The sequence below is a fragment of the Amblyomma maculatum genome, chromosome 6 (assembly GCF_055883805.1).
Source record: "Amblyomma maculatum isolate TAMU_Amacu chromosome 6, ASM5588380v1, whole genome shotgun sequence".
Lineage (NCBI taxonomy): Eukaryota > Metazoa > Arthropoda > Arachnida > Ixodida > Ixodidae > Amblyomma > Amblyomma maculatum.
The window spans coordinates 143,757,275-143,778,089 of NC_139349.1; the positions used below are offsets into that span (position 1 = coordinate 143,757,275).

The 20,815-nt window shown below is 49.8% G+C and overlaps 1 long non-coding RNA gene across 2 annotated transcripts in view; it reads left to right on the forward strand.

The window, feature by feature from the left end:
• The window catches only part of LOC146186950 (uncharacterized), a 130,534-nt gene that overhangs the window by 4,566 nt on the left and 105,153 nt on the right, over positions 1–20,815 (forward strand). The window contains exon 3 of one of the 2 annotated variants that reach the window (XR_014707886.1): positions 4,194–4,716. The exons of the other annotated variant lie outside the window; for it this stretch is intronic. This is a non-coding gene — a long non-coding RNA (uncharacterized LOC146186950). Of the gene's footprint in view, positions 1–4,193; positions 4,717–20,815 lie in introns of those variants that run through there. 2 annotated transcript variants of the gene reach the window in all.

Below are 20,815 nucleotides of genomic sequence, written 5' to 3' on the forward strand. Positions count from 1 at the left end.
AGAAAGGAAAGAAAGAAGCTGTTCAGCCTTGAGAGAAATGGACCAGGGTTAGTCTCATTTGGAAGGAGACCAGAGTTGAGCACTGACGCCGTTGGCTTGAAAGCCTTCTAGGGGTCTCTGCCGGTACATTCTTGACTTGCAAATAACTATAGACGGAGAAAACATCCAGGGAGGTGATGTATTCTAAACTTTCCGGGTTCAGACTCGCGTTAGACTGATTAGCCGCACGTTGTACAATGCGCCCGCGCGCCGTCTTGTCTAGACCTATAGTCCATCTGCGCCGCAAGACAGCGTAGCCTACTTTGCTTGGCGGATCGTGCCGGCAGCAGTCGTGTAACGATAAATGAATATGTTCGCGAAAGCGAGCAAAATGAGGTAATCTCATAGCGCGAGGTTTTTGAGTAATAAAACCTCGAATGCTGAAGCCAGATGGCCAATTTACAATAGCAAAATGCTTATTTGAAAACTAGACGTTTTCAATCCCAGGTCGTAAACCTTTTAGCAAATGCCGACTCGACTGCTAGAAAACATCAGTTTCAGGCTATAATCACGGCTCTTTAGCACGCACGTCTAGCGCTCGAGCCTATACAGCATAAATCGTCCGACGGTAAATGCACTGACGAATTTACACCGTTATCGCAAGAGCATTGTGCATAGAGGCTTCGCTGAACTGACGATCCGTTCTAAAAATGCTCAGTACAGTCAGCCACAAAGTCCCGAACGCTTTGAAGTAGCCTGCTCAGTTATTTTTATGTTTCGTGTTAGAGCTTGCTTCACATCAGCCTTTCAGACTTTGCTTGATGGACACACATGACGGACGAAAAGTTGGTTAGGGCTAGAGAGCGCACGTCACCAGACTGTGCTTGTCTCACTTCACATGTCTCATGAAGGCAGCTGAGGACGTTAAATCGATTTTTATTCTGGAATTAATACATCTACCCCTTACTTTCCTCTCTCCAACTTTCTAGTGACGCCTGTGGCTTGCCCGTCATGGGAATGCGAACGACGTGTATATGCGTTTCAAACTTGTCACGTGACTCGTGAATGTCACTTGTTGATACGGCGTTTCCCGGCTTTTTGGGTTCCGCAATGAAGTTTCTGGGTGATGATAGTGACAGTTGGTGTGCGCAAAGCAGCTCGCTCATGAATGCGATTACAGAGGGCTCAGATGAAGTAGAATAAAAAGTCGCTGCTTGGGATACGGCAATAATTTGTTTGTTTCTAAGAACAGGCTAATCTCTCTAAGACATAATATGGCTTTAAAGAAGCAAGGGTATAGAACTGTCTAACCTCTCAGTTATATACGTAATGTCTGTCGCAGCAAATCAATAAATTGGATAGAAGCGAAGTGTGTAAGACGTGACGGGATGGTAGTAAATTACGTATAAAAGCCTGAAGGCGGTAAACAGAAATCAAGGCATGGACAGTAACCAAACAATTCGGCAGGGCCGCTTAAGGCTGCTTATGTGCATGAATTCGAAAGCGTTTTACTCATGTTGGTGAAATGTTTTCGGGTGATGTTGTGGACATGCATTAGCGCGCAAGCTCTCACACGGACGCCAGAGCCGAACAACGATCCAAGGCAGCACAATCTATCGGCCCAAGATTGGGGTGCGTTGACACAGTACTGATCCGATGTAGGACCGGGCGTAGCAGTACCAATATCAAGCTGATGGTTTGTGCTGCCTGGGATTTTGGATCTTGTGGGCCTTACTCCAGACGAGAACGAGAGGAAGAAGATGGCTACACGGTATGAACGAGCACTGAACAAGGGTAGAGGGGGGAAGCCTCAGTTCGCAGGTTGAGCTATTGTTTCGCTAAGTAGACTTGTCTTCGTCATGGCCCAGATGAAGACAAGTCCGCTTGTCGAAACGTTGGCTCGACCTGCGAACTGAGGCTTCCCCCTCTTTCTTACTCTCGGCTGGCTCACGTGTCCTGGCCTGGGTAATTCAAGCAGAGCTTCCGCAAGGCGTCCTCCGTCTAAGCAGGATAAGCCTCCGAAAGTTTTAGTGTGAAGGCACTGTTTCACACGGTGAAAACCAATCAAGAATGTTGTGGCGTGCATATATGCCGAGGTCGGACGAAAAAACAATATCTGTCGAAGCGCAGTGTACAAAAGCGAACATTCCACGCGGAAGCGAGGACAGAAAGCCGTAGCTATCGCCGCAGCCGATCGACCCACGTGCTCTCCATCTGTGCGCAAAAAGCTTTTGCACGCCCTATTCAGTTTAGGTGCGTTAAAACCATTGCCATTTTAAAGGTGTTCTGCCGTTACTATAATCGGTGTGTGTGTGTGCGTATTCCACGTAGTCTGCCATACCTTACGCGGCGCCTGGAAGCTATTTTCATCAAAACCTTGGTTTGAAAACATGCTTCAGGCGCATATGTCATGGCTCGAATCGCGGTCATGAGCTAGACTTCAGTTCGTCTATGAATGCTATGTGCAATGAAATCTTATGACACTGGAATGGTGTATGATAAATTGTTGTTTATGCGAAAGTCGGGAGAACTGGTACCAGACAGGTACAGTGAACTAGAATATACAGCCAAGCACACGAAAGTGATTTCAAATGGGCGCTTCACCTCACAAATGAGGAAGGAAGTGACGGCGCTAATGTCGGGCACTCTCGAACGCGTTTACGCGCGTTACTATGACTATGGCGTTTCTGAGGTCGTCTGCAAATAATATTGTTACGTGGAATATCTACAGTCTGAAAGCTCTCCGCACAGCTAACGTTGATGAGGGCACTGATTTCGTGTAGTTTTTGTTTGCAGATATCCCAAAATGTTAGGTCATCTACGTGGGTTTCAAACCACACCCGTGCTTTCCCAGCCAAGTAGAAGATTACATTCGCGAGCATGAGTGTGGGATCCCACCGGTTGTGCTTGCTCACGCGCTCGTATAGGGCTAGCCAGTCGTCCACGTCGACGTCGTCGGTCCCGCAGAAGGTTCCGGGGTCATGGGGGTGGGCCATGACAACAGCAGGTGCGGCGGCTGTAGAGGTAGAGGCGTCTGTTGTCATTGTAGTGGTTCCAACGTGGCGGTCGCTGCGGAGATCCAGCTTGTGACAGGGGATCGAATAGATTGACCTCCACCAAGAGATGTTACGTGGAATATATACAGTCTGAAAGCTCTCCGCACAGCTAACATTGATGAGGGCACTGATTTCACGACACTCAGCGTCGTCGTCTTCTCGGAGTCTGTTGCACTTCTTCATCCTCATCACGAACTGCGAATACAGCTAAGTAACAATATTGTTAACTTGTGTTGCTTCGCGTGCCTGGTGCATAAAACAACAAATTTTGTTTTTATTGTGTATTCAGTGCTCCGACAGTGTTTTGAGGGCAAAAGGGAGACTGATAAATGCCATTGCATTATATAGGATTTCTGGCGGCGCTGCAACCGCACTCTTTTGAACTTGGCCCGAAACGGGAGATGCTTTTGGAGAGATGCAGAGGCCACCGTCAGCTGCACTCTATACCCTAGTTCGCTATAACGTGGTGGTCGGTCAATGACGACTGTACATACAGTAGACTGACATTTATAGGATTGTCTGAAGTGTTGATGGCCTTGATAACAGATGGGTCTGAATGCATGCAAGTGACACATTCAAGATGCTCCTCTTGCTCTGGGGGTTATACGGTTGCTTGACGACGTGATGCCTATTTTAATCTATGAATCGGCTAATGACGCATTTTTCTGCCGATCTTTCTAGCATTGACGCCAGTGGCTTTTTGCAATTTACTCCCATTTGTCCCCCGATTAAGAAATAGCCTATTACAGCCTTTGTTAGCTGTGCTTGGAAGCCACAGAAAAAGGAGAGAAATTACCTGTTGTAGGTGGTTCGAATCCGCATATATTGAGCGGCCAGCGGATGCAGCTCTGTCAAATGTAGAGACTGCGTGTCGTTGTCTTCTACTAATATTTATTTTCTTGTTATGATACCTATAGTAAGATCCGCCTGCACCGGGATTGAAGATGATCTGAGATGTGCATAACCGCCTCTTGCTTCAATTCATCTAGTAAACAATCGACAGCGTGAGAGATAGCCATGAATGTTTTGTTCGCTGACTACAATGTATCTTTGGAAGCGAGCCATCATTTTACTCAAAAGCACAGGATCGAATAAAAAGTCTCCTAATTCTGGTTTATATTTTATGTTTGTAACTGCATAACTCTGGCTCCACTTTAGGTCGCCAGCCAAGAATTGTCACTCTGTCCAGAAATGACGCGGAATCCACTGGAGGATTCCATCTGAGCTGCTTGGAAAACCTCAGAACCTCACATTGCTCGTATCAAAGAGAAAAGAAAACGGCTCCTAGGCACTGTATGCTTTCAGTTCAGCAACAGTCCTCCCGCCGAGCTCGTTACTAACACAAGAGACAAAAAAAAAAAAGACATTCGTACTATTTTTTCACGAATCTCTGGACTCCAATTTGTAATAGCATCAGGAACATGCCGAATAAAAAGTGAACCTGGTATCTACATACTTAGAAACTGCTTGGGTACAATCTGGCTTCTGTACTCACTTTCAAGAAGCATCCCTTCCTACTCACAGAGGCGATAATCCAGCTGCGAGACCTCCTAACTCCTTGCGCTGGAAATACCATCAGGCTATTGCTCTGAACCGCCTTGAGGCCTACCTCAACTCCACGCATTTCCTTCGGCTGTAACAATTTGGCTTCTAGAAGACCATGCATACTTAAAGCCCCGTCTTCCTCCCACACATGACTCGTACCCTCCTCCCTCTTCCTAGATTCAAGTCATTTGATGTACTGAAGGTATTCGACAAGCTTTCTCACGACCCTCCCTAACAAAAACATCTCTGCCGACAGCGGTCCCAAGATGTACAGCTACTCTGCGGTATTACTGCGTGACCGTATCGCCAGGTTCCGTCTCTTTCTAGGATTTCTTCGCTGCAGACTAGATACTACACAAGACAGGTATTTGTCACTCGCCGTTTTAGGCCTCGTTATGGCTTCCTAAAGTTAAAGCTCAGCTACTTTGGTCATCGGATGAGAAGAGAGGAGTTGCAGGAGATTTGATGTTGGGAAAGGTTGAGGGTCACCGGAGAAGGGGTAGGCAGCTAGCGCGATGGTTGGATGGCATCCTCGAGGCGCTGCAGATGAAGTTATGTCATGTAAGAAGATAGTGGGAGGCCGGAAAGTGTGGCGTGACAAGGTCAATAGGGTCACGAAGAGTCGGACACGACTGAACTGAACTGAACTGATGGCTTCCCTATCCGCGATTATCGCGATTATTGCATCTATGCTTAATTTCAAGCGTACCTTTTTCGTCACTGACCTCATTTATTGGAGTATCTCTGGTTCGGCTGGTGCCGTGGAAGATAATTTCTAGCAAGATATCGATGCGGGCAGTTATCTGGTAATGCTAGCACTGTTTACCGCTCTCGACAGTTCCTAACAAAAGTTACTGCGGCCAATTAAAAAAATAAAAATAGCGTTGCCCAGCCCGCGTTGCCAAAGCACAATGGGCTTGAACCAATGCGAAGTAAGATTGCGAAGAAAGAAAAAAAAACTAAAAAATGACAAAAAAACGGGGAGTGTACGTCAAATCTGCAGTTAAAACTCGATATAACGAGTTGAGGGAGAGCCTCGAAATATTTCAAATCTGGAGCTTCGTTCAATCGACGAAGGCATTTCTGGGTCACTTAATCCGATCAAGTCGATTGTTATGTGGTGCCGCTGCATCAGGGAAGTACCGCGACATCATACTTGCGAAGCGTAAAGGGGCTGAAAATGAATTTGTGTTTTGAAAGGACATAGCAGCACAGACGAAGGCCCAGGAAGCTGTACTGTTAAGACGTGTTGTTAAAATGAAATTGAGGCCCGCGCATCCACCGACACCGATAGCGAGTATGAAAAGAAGCAACGAAAATTTTACCTCGGCAAGAAAGGCACCAGAGGACTAAATTTCTTTTCCAGCAAAGACGTCGCTTATTCTTGCTCGCTTCTAATTTGTAAGCAAAATCTGTCAGTATTTTTTGTGAGTTCTGTTCTCATGTGTTCTGCCAAATTGTCACAGCAGATTAAGGGCGACCAAGAATTTGTACTGGGTTTGGCATGTGGCACCGCTGCCGCCACCGGGTCGACGGGCTGGATGTCTACTGCTGGCGAAATCTCGAGAATTAACATCAAATTTCTGCAGGACACTGACCTTGACTCTAGATGGTGACACCTGGAATGGACTATGTTCTACTGTGAGTGAATGTGTGCATAGATGGTGACTGCTGGAGTGGAATATTGCTACGAAGATGACGAAGCGGGCAGTGGCGCGGGGCGGAGCGCTCGTGCCAGGCCCGCTGGCCATTAAAGCATATTTCATCGTCATGTCATCACGTCGTTCTGTTTATGTTGTGTCGCCGTGTTTCACCGCTTGTAATGCCACCACGTAACATTTGTTTGGAGGTGCGGTTCATCCCCATCCTCGCCTCGCACCGTCGAAGCCAACCGTACGCCAGGTCCATCTGCCGAAAGCCCGTGGAGATCGCCGCTCAGCTCTGCCCTAGCCCTTTTTGCTCAGATCCGACCAGCCGCTGTCCCCAGCCTCGTCCCCAGCCTCGTCCCCAGCCCTGACCACAACACACGACGACCAGGAAGAGCCCAAAGCCGACCCTACCGACCCTACCGACCCCACGATGAAGCGACCTCATGACCACTCGAGCGAAGACACCACCCCCGCCCAAGCCGTTCGGCGTGTCCATGAGCCTTGGCCTTCGGCAAACGAAGATTGGACTTGATGCTCCGGTGCAAGCATTCCTCCCATCTTCGCATTCATTGTGGTGTCCAGCGTTTCATGTCTCAATCCTGTGTTGGTGCTCATCGTCACTTCATGCATTAGATTTCTAGCAATCGATCGGGACGATCGCTCGGTGGCCCCGGGTAATGCTACGAAGATGACGAAGCGGGCAGTGGCGCGGGGCGGAGCGCTCGCGCCAGGCCCGCTGGCCATTAAAGCATATTTCATCGTCATGCCATCACGTCGTTCTGTTTATGTTGTGTCGCCGTGTTTCACCGCTTGTCATGCCACCACGTAACAATATGTACAGGGGTAGTCAAAAGTTCCCAGGCCGCAGGTTCTGCTTATGTTCGGCATATTCTGGCGATTAAGATACTATTAAAGCAATTATCTCGGAGGTTAGAATAATACTTCTTGTACACTGCACAGATATTGTGAGCCTTGGGGCGGTCGTAGCTGCCTAACTATACTGCTCAGAAGACCGTGTGGCTTGGGAACTTTTGACTATCCCTGTACTGTTATAAGTGACCGCGCGTATAGTTGAGCAGATTTCACAGATATTAGGACTTTTTTTTAATACCTAAGTGACGCTACGGTGGAGCAGTTGCCGGCAGAATAAGCAAGGCTAATCCCATCTGTAGCATACCACTCAACTCCCCCCCCCCCCCCCCCCTCCCAGACAGATTCAAACTGCTCTAGAAAGGCTAGCTACTCTCTATAACAGTACCTCAACTGATCTCACCCGCATCCTTGCCCCAAGGTGGCAGGACGTTGACAGGACATTAAGGTGTGGCAGAACTGCGGAGGCTTTCGCTCCAAGCGTAGTAATCGGGAGCTCTACGTTCAATCGCTCCCGGCCGTTAACGCCAACGGTAATCGTCTTGCAAAAAACAAACTCCCCTGCAAAACTGCTCAATTACACCCCTCATACACCAACAAACTATCATCAGTGCAGAGTGGCGAGACGGGTGCACCGCAACTATACAGCAACTGATCACAACATGGACGTTGCAGATATCGACTTCCATTTGTTAGAGCTGCTTCCTAAAGAGCGGAAAGGAACGAGTGTATTCATTCTGAATATCTACACTTTCCCGAAAGGGAAAACGGCTCCTCTAATGACGGCTATGAAAAAAGCCCTTCAAATCAGAGCCAACCAACCCTTGATAGCGGCAGGAGACTTTAATGCCCGCCATATCACATGGGGATAAAAGACGAACTGTACTAATGGCGCCCGACTGTGGACATTTCTCCAAAACGAGGGCATAATTATTCTCAATGATACACAACATTACACGCAGACAGACAACCTTAAAAGTGGCTGGCTAACCTCAACAAGGACGTAAACATGGCCACATCAGAATTACCGTGTACGCAAAACTCGGAGGTGATCGACAGCCACTTGCTCCACATCTGGGAAGCTCACGCAAGCTTACAGAAGCGATGGAATAAAAACAAACACAATCGAACTGTGAAGCTGTGCATTTCCACTTTTATAAGAGAAATAGAGACACGCACAGCACAGCTCAGTCATTAGCAGGGAGGTCAAGTATGCGACCGCCTTGCTGGGAACAAAGGACTTAAGGACACGTGGCGATTTCTACGATGTCTTCCTGAACATGATTATGTCAAGAATGTACAGCAATGAAATGTGACTCGTCTTATCCATGGCGTAGACATGAGCAACAACAAAATTATTCAATCCTTAGAAGATACATACTTCAAAATCGCACCGAAGACACCCTTACCGCAGTACTTTAGAACCCAAAATCACGAGATAGACGAAGACATCACAAAGTGTAAAGTCAGAGCAGCCATGCTCCAACTCCGCACTACGTCTGCTCCAGGAGCCGATCAGATCACGAACAAAACACTCAGAAACCTTGATCAGAACTCAATCCAGGCAATAACTGAACTCTTTAACCAACACTGGCAAGAGGGAACGCTTCCCTCAGAGTGGACACACGCTCAGGTTACATTTATTCCTAAACCCGGCCAACCGCTAACTCTATCGAACCTTAGACCCACCTCGTTAACTTCATGCCTTGGTAAACTTTTTGAACACGTTATCTTGGATCAGCTACATACACATGCAAACCGGTGACTTTTTTCCTCACACAATGCTGGGTTTCCGCAGCCACCTATGCACCCAAGATGTCATGCTACAGATATCCGAAGACATCCTCCTTCCCCGACACTGCAAACGCTCAAGAGCATTGCTGGCTCTAGACTTGCGAAAGGCATTTGACCATGTCTATCACTCCTCCATATTGGATGCGTTATCCAGTCTGAATGTGGGAAACCAAACACACACTTACATTTCAGCATTTCTCCGGAATCGTACCACAGAAATTCGTTTCGGTTCCCTAAAATTCCTACTTTTACCCTTAGTAATAGGGGTACCCCGCAGGGAGCAGTCCTTTCTACTTTTTTTATTTAACCTCACTCATCCCAATGGCTAAAAAGCTGTCATAGATCCCAAACCTCTCCCATTCTCTATATATGCAGGTGATATTGTTGCGAAGAAGAAGATTAACAGTGGCGCGTGAGGAGCCCTCGCGCTAGGCCAGACATAAAATCATTGTTCTTCCTGTCGCCATGTTGTGCCGTCTTCTTGCTTGTCACCACGTAACAATTTAACCCTGTGGACTATTGCTGGTAGTATCGGTAACATGGAAGAAATTCTTCAGGAGGGGGCGGATATGATGTCGAGATGCACAGCTTCAATGGTCCTCCACCAAATCCGAGCTCCTGATACTCCACCCAAGCCCGTGGGAGCACTACCAGTCCCCTATGCTCAGCACCATTGATGGCCAACCAGTACCACAAGTTCACAAACTTCGAATACTAAGTATGTTCATGCAAGACAATGGCCTTTACACGGGTACAATCTCCAGACTCACTATAACGTATAGCTAACAAGCAGCGTGGAATGCGCGAGCATATCTTAGATGAGTACAGGCATTTATTATAGGCCGCATAATTTACTCTCTTCCGTACTTATATCTAACAAAAACAGAGACAGCCAAGGTGGATGCTCTCATTAGACAGGCTTATAAGGCAGCCCTCGGTTTACCTAAACACACCCTAACCTCTCGGCTCTTAGGCCTGGAAGTTCACAGTACCCTCAGCGAACTGGTGGAAGCCCACCGCCTCGTCCAACTAGGACGGCTCTCCACTACCCCAACTGGTCGCCACATTCTTTCTTATCTCTAACTTAGGCCATAGTTACCCCTCTAGTAGGAACTTATGCTGTTCCAAAGACAGTCCGCGATCACCTCACTGTACACCCACTTCCTAAAAACATGCACCCCCTTCATATCCAGGCCAGACGGGAGGAGAGAGCACGTGTCCTATACACAGCAGATGCGAACGAACGCGACACGGCTTTCGTGGAAGCCGCAGAATATCCACACCGCTTAGCTTATATGCGATATGCGCGGTGTCCAGCCGCTTCGAACACATAGCATCAGAATCTATCATTGCCCGAACGTGCGCAGAGCGGAAGAGTCCGCTATAGCGATCGCGATATTCTCTTCTACTGCCATCGTTATCCTCAGCGATTCTAAAACTGCCATACAAATTTCGCCCGAGGCCAGCAACATACTACCTCTCACAAAATGCTAACTACTATCGTTCAAACACCTAGACTCATAGAACTTTTCTGGGTACCAGCCCATTCCGGCAACCTCGGTAACGAAGCTGCCCATTATGCTGCTCGAGCATACGTCGACCGAGAAACACATACCGAGGACCTAGGCAGCGTCAGAGGTCTGCTGACCACGTACAACGATACTACACTACACTACCGGTCTGAAAGAGTTCACTACCCTCCACCACACACCTCTTTAATTAAACCACAACAAACATGGAGATACATTCAAGCCCGCACCTTTCCCTCCTCAGCACTGCTGACACTCCTCCTCATCTAGGCATCAATCCCAATGTTCCTTTTGCAGGGCCCCGAGAGCTACATTCGAACATATTATGTTCAGATGCCAGAATTTCAACCACCGGCCAAATAGGGCTTTACGGACGAGGGTTGGGAGATCGCGGTCTCCCGCTCAGAACCGGCTTCACAAAGGAGGCTGATCAACTGCGCTGAAGCGGTCGCCGCCAGGCACGGCCTGCCGACAACCACCCGTGATCAGGAGCCGGCGCAGCCCTTCTAACAAAAATTTCGTGGCTCCACCAAATAAAGTTTTTCACCCCCACCACCAGCCCCGCCGGGGTGGTGCAGTGGTAAGACGCCCGACTACTGTCCGGAATACCCGGGTTCGAACCCGACCTCGGCGGCTGCGTTTCGATGGAGGCGAAACGAAGAGGCGTCCGTGTGTTGTGCGATGTTGTGTGTTGTTATTGTTGTGGCTGTAGGAAGAAGGAAAAGAAAATGCACGGGCCTGCTACTGGCTCTGTAGCTGAGTCACCTCCGCTGCCTCGCGCAAATAGAAGAGAATATAGAGAAGAAAGAAAAGGAAGAGGGAAAGAAAGACGCGCGCCGCAACAACAGCCGTCGTCCACCATAAGCGGTGGCGTGTGCAATGACGGCCTAGAACAGATAAAAATTCGGCGCCAGGCTAGCCCCCGCCGCAAGCGGCGGGGACCCACCTGTACCAACCCCATCAGGGGAGAGCACGTTAAAGATCCCCAGGTGGTCGAAATTACTCCGTAGCCCTCCACTACGGCTCCCCTTTCTCTCTTTACACTTTCACTCCCACCCTCATTCCTTGCCTTACGGCGCGGTTCAGGTGTCCACAGAGCAAGTGTGACAGATACTGCGCCTTTCCCTTCCTGTGAACCAACCAACCAACCACCCCCACCACCACCGAGGGCGGGCGAGACGCCTCAGTCACCATTTGCTCATCCCCGTTCGCCGTTGGCGCCGCTTGTGACAGAGGGACTTGCTGAGCTGGCGGCAGCTGTTTTGCAGGAGAGTGAGGCCCTTGCTTTTGCATCTGCTGTTTTGCGTTAGCTTTTTAATCACCCCCTTAAGCTCCCAAATTTCTTTTTTAAGATTTGCGACTTCCTCGTCTTTATCTTTCTTAGGTTTAGCCTGAGAGACCCCGCCATTCAAGCTTGCGTTTTTCCGGTCTCCGCTGGCGTTCCGCTCAGTCCATGGGTTGGTCGCGAACCTCGAACTCGAGCGTCTCCTGGACCCTGACCTGGCGCATCCCATGGTGCGAGAATTGAAACGTTCTGGCTGCTGCGGTAGCGTCTCGTTGGCGGTAGATTTCAGCCTTCGGAAAAAGCTTCTTTGACGCAGGGGTCTCCTCCTCCTTCTTGCTTGTTCTTTTGGCGCCCTCTGTTTTCGTCGTGTGCTGCCTTCTGCTTGATGACTTTTCGCTCCCATTGCTTCTTCTTCTTAACCTCGTAGGGAGTCCTGTATAGTTGCCTACATATTCGGTTGCCCAGAAGGTGGCCCTTGCCGCATAGCTAGCATTTTCCTTCGCACTGGTAACATTGCGGTGGCCTTTCAGTTCCGCAGCTCCTCACTTGAGGTTGCCCGGGTATGGACAGACGTCCTCCCTGTGACCGAGTCCTCCACAGGCATTGCAGACTTCGTATTTTTTTGCAGTAAAGTTGAAACCGCTGCGCCGTCGGAGTCAGGTGAACCCAGCTTGGTACTTCTCTCTGTTCAAAGACAATGAGTACGTTCTGAAAGTTTTGCCGAGTATCCACACACCCAAAACCGGCGGGTTGCCATGGATTCTGTGCCTCTCCATGACGGTCTCATCGGTATAAGTAAGCGGCACGATGCCTCGCTATCAGGCCTACAGGCAGCGATAGTGGCTGTTCGCAGCGACGGCTGCCCTGTCACAGCAGGAACCTTTTACATCTCATCTATAACCACGGCAGAGAAGGCGGCCATCGCTCTAGCCATCTCTTCATCGGTCGCCACCAAAATTATATCCGACTCTCAAACAGCCATCATAAATTTTAGCTCTGGACGCATCTCCCGGCCAGCCAGTGCCATACTCAGGCGCTGGACTCCTACCAGATAGGTAATACTGATCTGGGTGTCAGGCCATACGGGACTACCTGGAAACAAAGAGGCACACGTCCTTGCCCGAGATCGTATACCCTCCGGGTGGGAGACCACCACGTCGCCTCCGTCGATGGGGAGTGTCTGCTAAACTTCAGAGACATTCTTAAATACTATCGCTGCAATAGACAGATATACGCACCTCCTCATCCATCACTATCCAACCCGCAATCAACGTTTTGGCGGCGGCTACAAACGCGCACACTCCCATACTCGATAGTCATGCACGGACGTTTCGCCAACCTTTTCTGCGCCACCTACCGACTATGCGGCAAGCCAGCCGATTCCTACTCACATGTTCCACATATCGACATCCTCCCTTCCCAGAGGTAGCCCTTGCTATGGGATCAACGACTCACGATCACCAGTGCCACTAACAGGCTGGCCCTCCAGGCTCTAGCACACCATTTGCGAGGGAGGACCTGTTTCGCGGGCCCCTCCAATAGGCCATGAGGGGGGCTCTGTCCCCATCTGCATTTTAATGGCCAATAAAGTTTACACAAAATATGCACCCACTGTCGGGAACAGCGTACAGCAGACCTAAAACACCTTATATGGGAATGTCAATTATTTTCACGAGGAATAAACAAAATTACACATATTCCACACGAAGGCATGCCCACCCTAGCAGATCAGATTTTATCAAGCACCGCAATACAACATTGCATTGCATATGGAAGTCAGAGCGGCCTGCTTCGAATAGTGTGAGAGAGGTCGACTTACAGCGCAAATATAGGCAGCATGGCGAGCAAGAAGCAACAGCTTGAAGAACTGTGAAGATGAAACTACACTCCCATCCCTCCTAACTCCCTAATTACCCAAACAGCGGCCGAGAGCCATCTCTTCCTTCAAATAAAGGCTTCATTCATTCATTAAACTTGTTGCACGGACTTCTCGAGCGGCACATACCTCTACTTTGTGCTGGTGTATCACTGGCTAGGCGCTTCAAATTCCTCCGGATCGACCGCCGTTCCTTCAACAATTTCCATTTTCCTAGCTTTAGTCAGCTTCGCGAGGCTAGGGGTGAGCACCCGACGGGGCCGCCGTGATCCCGGGTTGCCGCGAGAGGCTGGACCGCGTTAGGCCTAGCTTCGCCACTACTCCACCGAACACACGAAGTCCGAAAAAAAAATGGACAAAAGAGTCCCATCTTGGAAAAGCTAGTATACCTGTGGTCCTATGATGCGTTCCGTCGATTCGGCACAAACTTCAAAACGTCGAGCCGATGAATTCCGCGATGAGGCCGCTCTCCAATCCAGCGTCCCCGAAACTGCCAGCGCAACATGTTGATCTTGCGGCTGACGATATACACACGGAGCGATCGTCCAAAGGAATCGACTTTTTCGGCCTGCGGAGGTGCGAGGCTGGCAAGGAGGAGCCTATGGGATGTCACGACCTCACTCAAGGCCCCGAGAAGTCGTCAACAGGAAACAATGGAAGTGGATTCCGTGGCCCTGAGAAAAACAAGACAGTACAGTGACCAGCATAGACACTTAGCCTCCCTCGAAGAGCTTCCTAGTATGGCTTCTGAAAAGTGTATGCGAGAGGAAGATGCTGCAACAGTGATTCCAGTTGACATGCCTACCTCTGTTGACCTTACGAAAGATGCGGAGGTGAAAACAGAACAGAACGCCTACGACGTTTATTACACATGCGCGAGAACTGAGTTGTGCAATGCTGCAAGTGCTTGTCCAATGCGCAAGCTTGGGGAAAAAGAGAACAAATCATCGAACAGCCTGGAAACTTGCGGCCCTTCTTTTATGAGCACAGAAAGAAACAAAGACAACTGCCCAGGAAACGAACATGGTGATGATGTCAAGGATGTGCGTCTATAACTTCGAGCTGCGCAATGAACTCACCATGTTATGAAGGTGAACAGGATCAATTCCGTTATGCTTATAGTGAAGCGGGACGAAGCCAGAGCAAGACCTTCTTTGCGGAAATGGTATTTTCCGTCCGCAAGCTGAGCATGGAAATCCATCACAGAAAGCAGGGCTGCAACCTCAGCTTTCATCCAAGTTCTGCGCATTTTCCCTGTACCGCCAACTTTTCCACCTTGGCGTCGTCGTCGTCGAGCCCTACACGGAGGCCACCAGGAAGACAGCGAACTGGAGCCTTAAAAAGTGAGCCTAATGCCAGAGGTCCAGCAGGAACTAGGTGAAAGCATGACTGCTCTGGGCAGTGAGATTGCCACATTTTCAGATAATGCGGAGCAGCTGAGTGAACCCATTTTTTTTCATAGTAGCATGTCATCTGGAAGCAGAGCAAGTGGTGTCACAATTCAGACCAGGAGTGGTGGTGCTCTGGTCTATGACTGCTCTGGGCACTGATATTGCCACATTTTCAGATAATGCGGAGCAGCTGAGTGAACCCATTTTTTTCATAGTAGCATGTCATCTGGAAGCAGAGCAAGTGGTGTCACAATTCAGACCAGGAGTGGTGGTGCTCTGGTCTATGACTGCTCTGGGCACAGAGATTGCCACATTTTCAGATAATGCGGAGCAGCTGAGTGAACCCATGTTTTTTCATAGTAGCATGTCATCTGGAAGCAGAGCAAGTGGTGTCACAATTCAGACCAGGAGTGGTGGTGCTCTTGTCTATGACTGCTCTGGGCACTGAGATTGCCACATTTTAAGATAATGCGGAGCAGCTGAGTGAACCCATTTTTTTTTCATAGCAGCATGTCATCTGGAAGCAGAGCAAGTGGTGTCACAATTCAGACCAGGAGTGGTGGTGCTCTGGTCTGCGTTAAGGGAACTGGAATCCCTGGACATCATGCAACAATGATGTGACACTCTTCTAGTTTCGCGTTACGCCTCATCTCAGGGCGCGGAGCGTGTTGCAGATTCGGCAAGAATCTGAAAGCGGAACGACGAGGAAGAAGAGTTTTTGGACTAGAGCGCGCGGGAGGGAATGAGCGCCATGTTGGCACACCGATAGCGTGGGGACAGCCGGGGATTAAAACCAGTCGCAGGCGGCCTGGTGTCTGCCCTCCTTGTATACAAATGATCGATGTTGCAAAGGAGCCGGGACGCTCCAGCAAAATACGCTGTTGCTGTGTGCTGCTCCTCAAATATGATCTGAAGCAGAAGTGTACAATCGGTACGATGTTGAATTGGGCCCCTCGTGCGCCTTTCACACTTGGGTGCCAACGCGAACTTTCAGTCAGACGCCACTACCTTCACGGTTAACGTCGCTAACCGAAGCGCCAAACACAAGGATTGTTGTTGAGACTGTAGGTAGAAGCAAAAAAAAATGCATGGGCCTGCTGTTAGCTCTGCAGCTGAGCCACTTCCTCTACCTGATTGATTGATTTAGAGGAAGGGAAAGGCGCGGTAACTGTCTCACTTGTTTTCTGTGGACACCTCAACCGCGCCGTAAGGGAAGGGAGGAAGGTGGGAATGAAAGTGGAAAGTGAGAAAGAGGGCCGTAGTGGAGGGCTACGGAGTAATTTCGACCACCTGGGGATCTTTAACGTGCGCTGACATCGCACAGCACACGGACGCCTCTTCGTTTCGCCTCCATCGAAACGCAGCCGCCGAGGTCGGGTTCGAACCCGGGTAACCTCCGCTACTTCGTGCGGATAGAAGAGAAAATAGAGAAGAAAGGAAAATAAGAGGAAGAGAGAAAGACGCGTGTCGCAACGGCCGTCGTCCGCCACCAAAGCGGTGGCGTGTGCAATGACGGCCTACAACAGGTGTTACCTCCGGTCGCAGGCTAGCCCCCACCGCAAACGGCAGTGAGCTACCATCCCAGCCCCGTAGGGCTAAGAGCATCCACGCTTCTCTCAGCTCCAAGTCCACGCAAGGGCACATGTAGCACTCGAGCAGACGACTTTCACAGCTACCGGAAGCTCGTGTGTGACGTAGTGGCCGTCGCGGTCGCAGCAAATGGCAGCCTGTGTCGCTCTCTGTAGTGACGTATGTCCTCATGGCAGAATAGTTCCAAATCTCACCGCCACGAGGGACCAAGCAGCCCGCGAATGAAAAAAAAAACGGTTTTTAAAGATTAATAATAAACCGATGCCCTTGTTCAGAGTAGTACTTTGGGCGAATGCTCGGGAACATTCGTTCTACAAATTCAGAATGTTTATCACTCGCCTCTCTAGCCATTTCCCAGTGCCCTCAAAGCTGTCAATGAGAACTTTAGTTAGTGGTAGGTAGTGACAAATACGGGAGTTAGTAATGGTAACCATCACTGATGGTGATGATAGTGACAGTGATTATGATGGTGATAGTTCCTGATGATGACAGTGATAGTATATGATAGTAGCGATAGTGATGACATCACTCATCACCTACTGTGACGTGATCACCCGGTGACGCCACCGCCCATGCCCTTCAGTGAAGTCATGGCAGGAAGTGACATCATTGTGACATCACATCCGGTCAGGTATAATAAACAAAACTGATGTCTTCATGACCTCAGATCTAGTCATGATGTCATAAGGTCACGACCGATGACTTCACCAGGCGATTCACGCATTTATGAAGGTGACCGCGCGGGTGTCCGATCAGGCGCCCGTGCTGCGCCTTTCATTTGGCGCTTCCTCGAACGTCGCCCCAAACAGCATACAGAAACAGACGCAGAAAAGCAGGAATTCGGTGTTTGAAAAGGAAAGGAAAAGCGTCGTATCTGTCCCACTTCTCCAGGGACAGATACGGATGCCACGCTCCGAAAACACTGTGACCATGCAGCGGTGGTGGTTGCGTCAAAAGACAGGCTGATCGTCAGCGCGTCCATAACGACAACTGACACCGCAGTTGCCGAAGAAGCGGCCATGGCCTTCGCACTCGCACAGCCGAGCGTGGACATCGTGGTCACCCACTCAAAGACAGCCTACAGAAGCTTCCGCAGGGGGGTTATCTCCTCCGCGGCCCGAGCCATTCTATCGAAATGAAAGCCTCCGCGAAGAGCCATAGAGCTCGTGTGGGTCCTGGCTCACTCGTAGGTAGCAGGCAACACCATCGCCGATTACCATGAACGATAAATGTCAATACGGACCGAGCACGAGCCGGAGGAGCTACCGCATCCGGTTACCAGTTTTCGGGAGATTACCCGGATGTACAAGAGGAAAGGTGGAGACGGCTAGAACCGCACCCCAAACTCACAAGGCAATGGCAGACGATCCTGCGTCAAGCTCAGGCGGGATCGCTTGCGTATCCCGTACTGCATGTACCCTGTGGAGCACGATGTGTTCTGTCCTTGTTGCAAAAAAGGAAAGGGCACGTGTTGGCAGAGTGCACAAAACTCAAGACTATCCTCTTCCCCTTGCCGTCAATACCCCCAATCTCCAACCCCATGAGCGATGGGAGACCTTCGAGCCCCGCCCTATCGATTCAGCTCTCAGTGACGGACAGGGGCCAGGAGCTGCTGGGAACATATGGGTCCCGCAACTAGGGAACCACACCGTCTGGTGCCGGCATGCACCACCGATTTTTTTTTTCAGGCCCGATGAATGTTGATTCATTATCATCCGCGGACGCCTGAACCGCGCCGCAAGGGATGGGAGGAAGTGGGAGTGAAAGAAGAAAAAGAGAAAGAGGGCTATGGACCACCGCGCTATAAAGGCTTTCACCTCATCACAATATAGTGTTGCAAAGTGGCCCCTAGAGTTTTTTGCTTATAGCCTTAAGGGCCCCCTGTTGTAGCAAGAATGGGGTTATCGTGGTCTTAACGCGAAAACCAACAGGAAGCAAAACAACTGCGGGGGTTTATGCATGCCCTGAACCTCTAGTGATACGAGACTAGTAGTATACTTTTGGGTAGACTCTACAGAATGGTGGACACCTGACCTTAATCAAGTCAAGGCTACACCACCTTTTTGAAGATCGAGTGGCTGAAATTCTAAACAGTGTAAAATGGTTTATAGAAACGGAAGGCCCAGTATCTGTCGTGGGAAGCCGTGCTGGTCAGTTTGGACCCGATCATTCAACTACAGGCCATCGAGCGGGCTAATGAGGTCGCTGCTACCCATGGACGAGCGGCCATCTAGTACGTCTCCCTTAGACTTGCTTGAGCGACGAAATAAAGTTTTGCAATCCAAAATCTCTTTGCACAGCTGACCCGCATAACAACATCTCCTTGCGCTCCTTGAATGTGAAATTTTAGTCCACGCTGACCTTGGCTCTAGGTGGCGTAGTGAAGCTGTCGCTTACAAAAAGCCTTGCCCAAACACGGAATCTAACTCGGTTCTTTTTATTTCCAGGCGAGGACGCAAACACTCCTCCATGTATCTATTGTTTTCTTTAACAAGATAATAACTTCAATGGAACATTGTTCTATGTGCATGTTGGTGGTGGGGGTAAAAAAGTATTACGAAGGCCAAAAAAAACGAAATTATACAGCAGCGTTGCGAGCAGCCTTCGGGCTGCCGGTTGAAGCGTCCAGGGCGTGACTAGTCACGACTTCCTCCACCCACGTCACCAGCCGAAGTTGTACACTCGGCTCGGGGCTGGACAAAGTAGCTTCCACTGCTGCGGACTGGTAAACTGCCATGAAGCAGGGGCAAGTGTGCCGGTCAGTAGTAGTGAATAGGAGCATAATCGGCGAGGGGCTGTCGCATAAACGGCAGGCCGGCGAGTACGTCCCGGGGTGAAGGAGGGTAAGACGAGCTGAAGTTAAAAAGGTGTAGGCCTGAAGGTGGCAGCACAAGTGTTGGTGGTGCTACGATGGTGGTGAACTCTTTTATTACGCCTAAAAACAGGGGACCAGTCAAAAGACTGGTTGCGCTAGGTGTTTGCGCGGATTGGTTCGGAGGAGCGATATCCATAGGTACTGCCTCCGGTGATCCCTGCGGATACGGGGGAGACGGAGTGAGTGTGGCCGTTGGCTTTTCAAGAGCCTCTAATCTGAGTATCAATTGTTGGATTACTGCTGTTAGTTTCATGATCACTTTTTGTGTGTGCCTAGAGTAATGGGAGTCCCTTTCCTCCGTACTCACTGGCTCTTGACGTTCTCGTAGATCGGGTAGAGATGGTGGTAGTCCAGGTGGCTGCTAGAGAGGATGAGGAGAGGCCCGTGTCTGCTGGGCGACTGCAGGTAGTCCTGGTGTGGCCCGAGAGGTCTCCTGAGACCCCATACGTGGAGCGGGAGATTTAGGCGGTGTAAAGAGCTCGAGCGATCTCGAGGCTGCCGCTGCTGGCTATCGGAGCATTGCCGGTCCCATCGGCTGGTGCGCTGAAGCGTGACCCGCTTGGCTGTCTCTCGGTTCTTGAATTTATCTGCCTCAGCATTTTGAATTTTCTCTCACTTCCTGCGCTTGACTTCGTAAGAAGTTCTGAAGATTTACCGGCCGCGACCATCGCCTGTGAGATGTTCCTTGCCGCACAGATGGCATATTTGTTTGCACGTGTGATCATTGGTAGGATTGGATAGTTCGAAGCCTCTGCATTTGGTAGTTGTGCTTGCACAAACGTCGGCTCGATGACCGAGCTCGCCACAGCGATAGCATACCTCACACGTCTTCTTGAATAAGTTGCACCTTTGCGACTGTTGCAAAATTAGACCCAGGTAGGTACTCGGCGTTGAGCGAATGTGATGAGTACCACGGCGGTGTTTCCGAGCCGCCGAAAGTCCGCAATGGGTGGGTTATGCTTGTCTTGTAATTCTGCTTGAATTGTATTTCGATCCAGTCGGAGATCGACGCCGCGAATCACACCACTGCTAGAACTATCATCTGGAGCGCAGTAGATGGATATCTGATATGCTTTGTTGTCGACGGTGATCTTTTTCAGTTGCATGACCCGTTCAGCTGTTTCGACGACCGGGGTGCAGTACATGAAATTGTTCTGAATCAGGTTAGCTTGTATTAGGTCTTCGTGACGAACTGCGGCCCTGGTGAAGTGAGCAGCAGTGCAGATCGTTTCCAGTTGTTGGTAGGTTGTAATCTTTGAGAGTAGTAGTCCGCCGCGTGGGCGCATGATCAGATTGAGAACGTTTCTGGGTAAGCGAGGCTGGTTAGAAGCTACAGAGTTCTCTGCTAGTAAGCGTCCTCGCTGCCGAGACGTGAG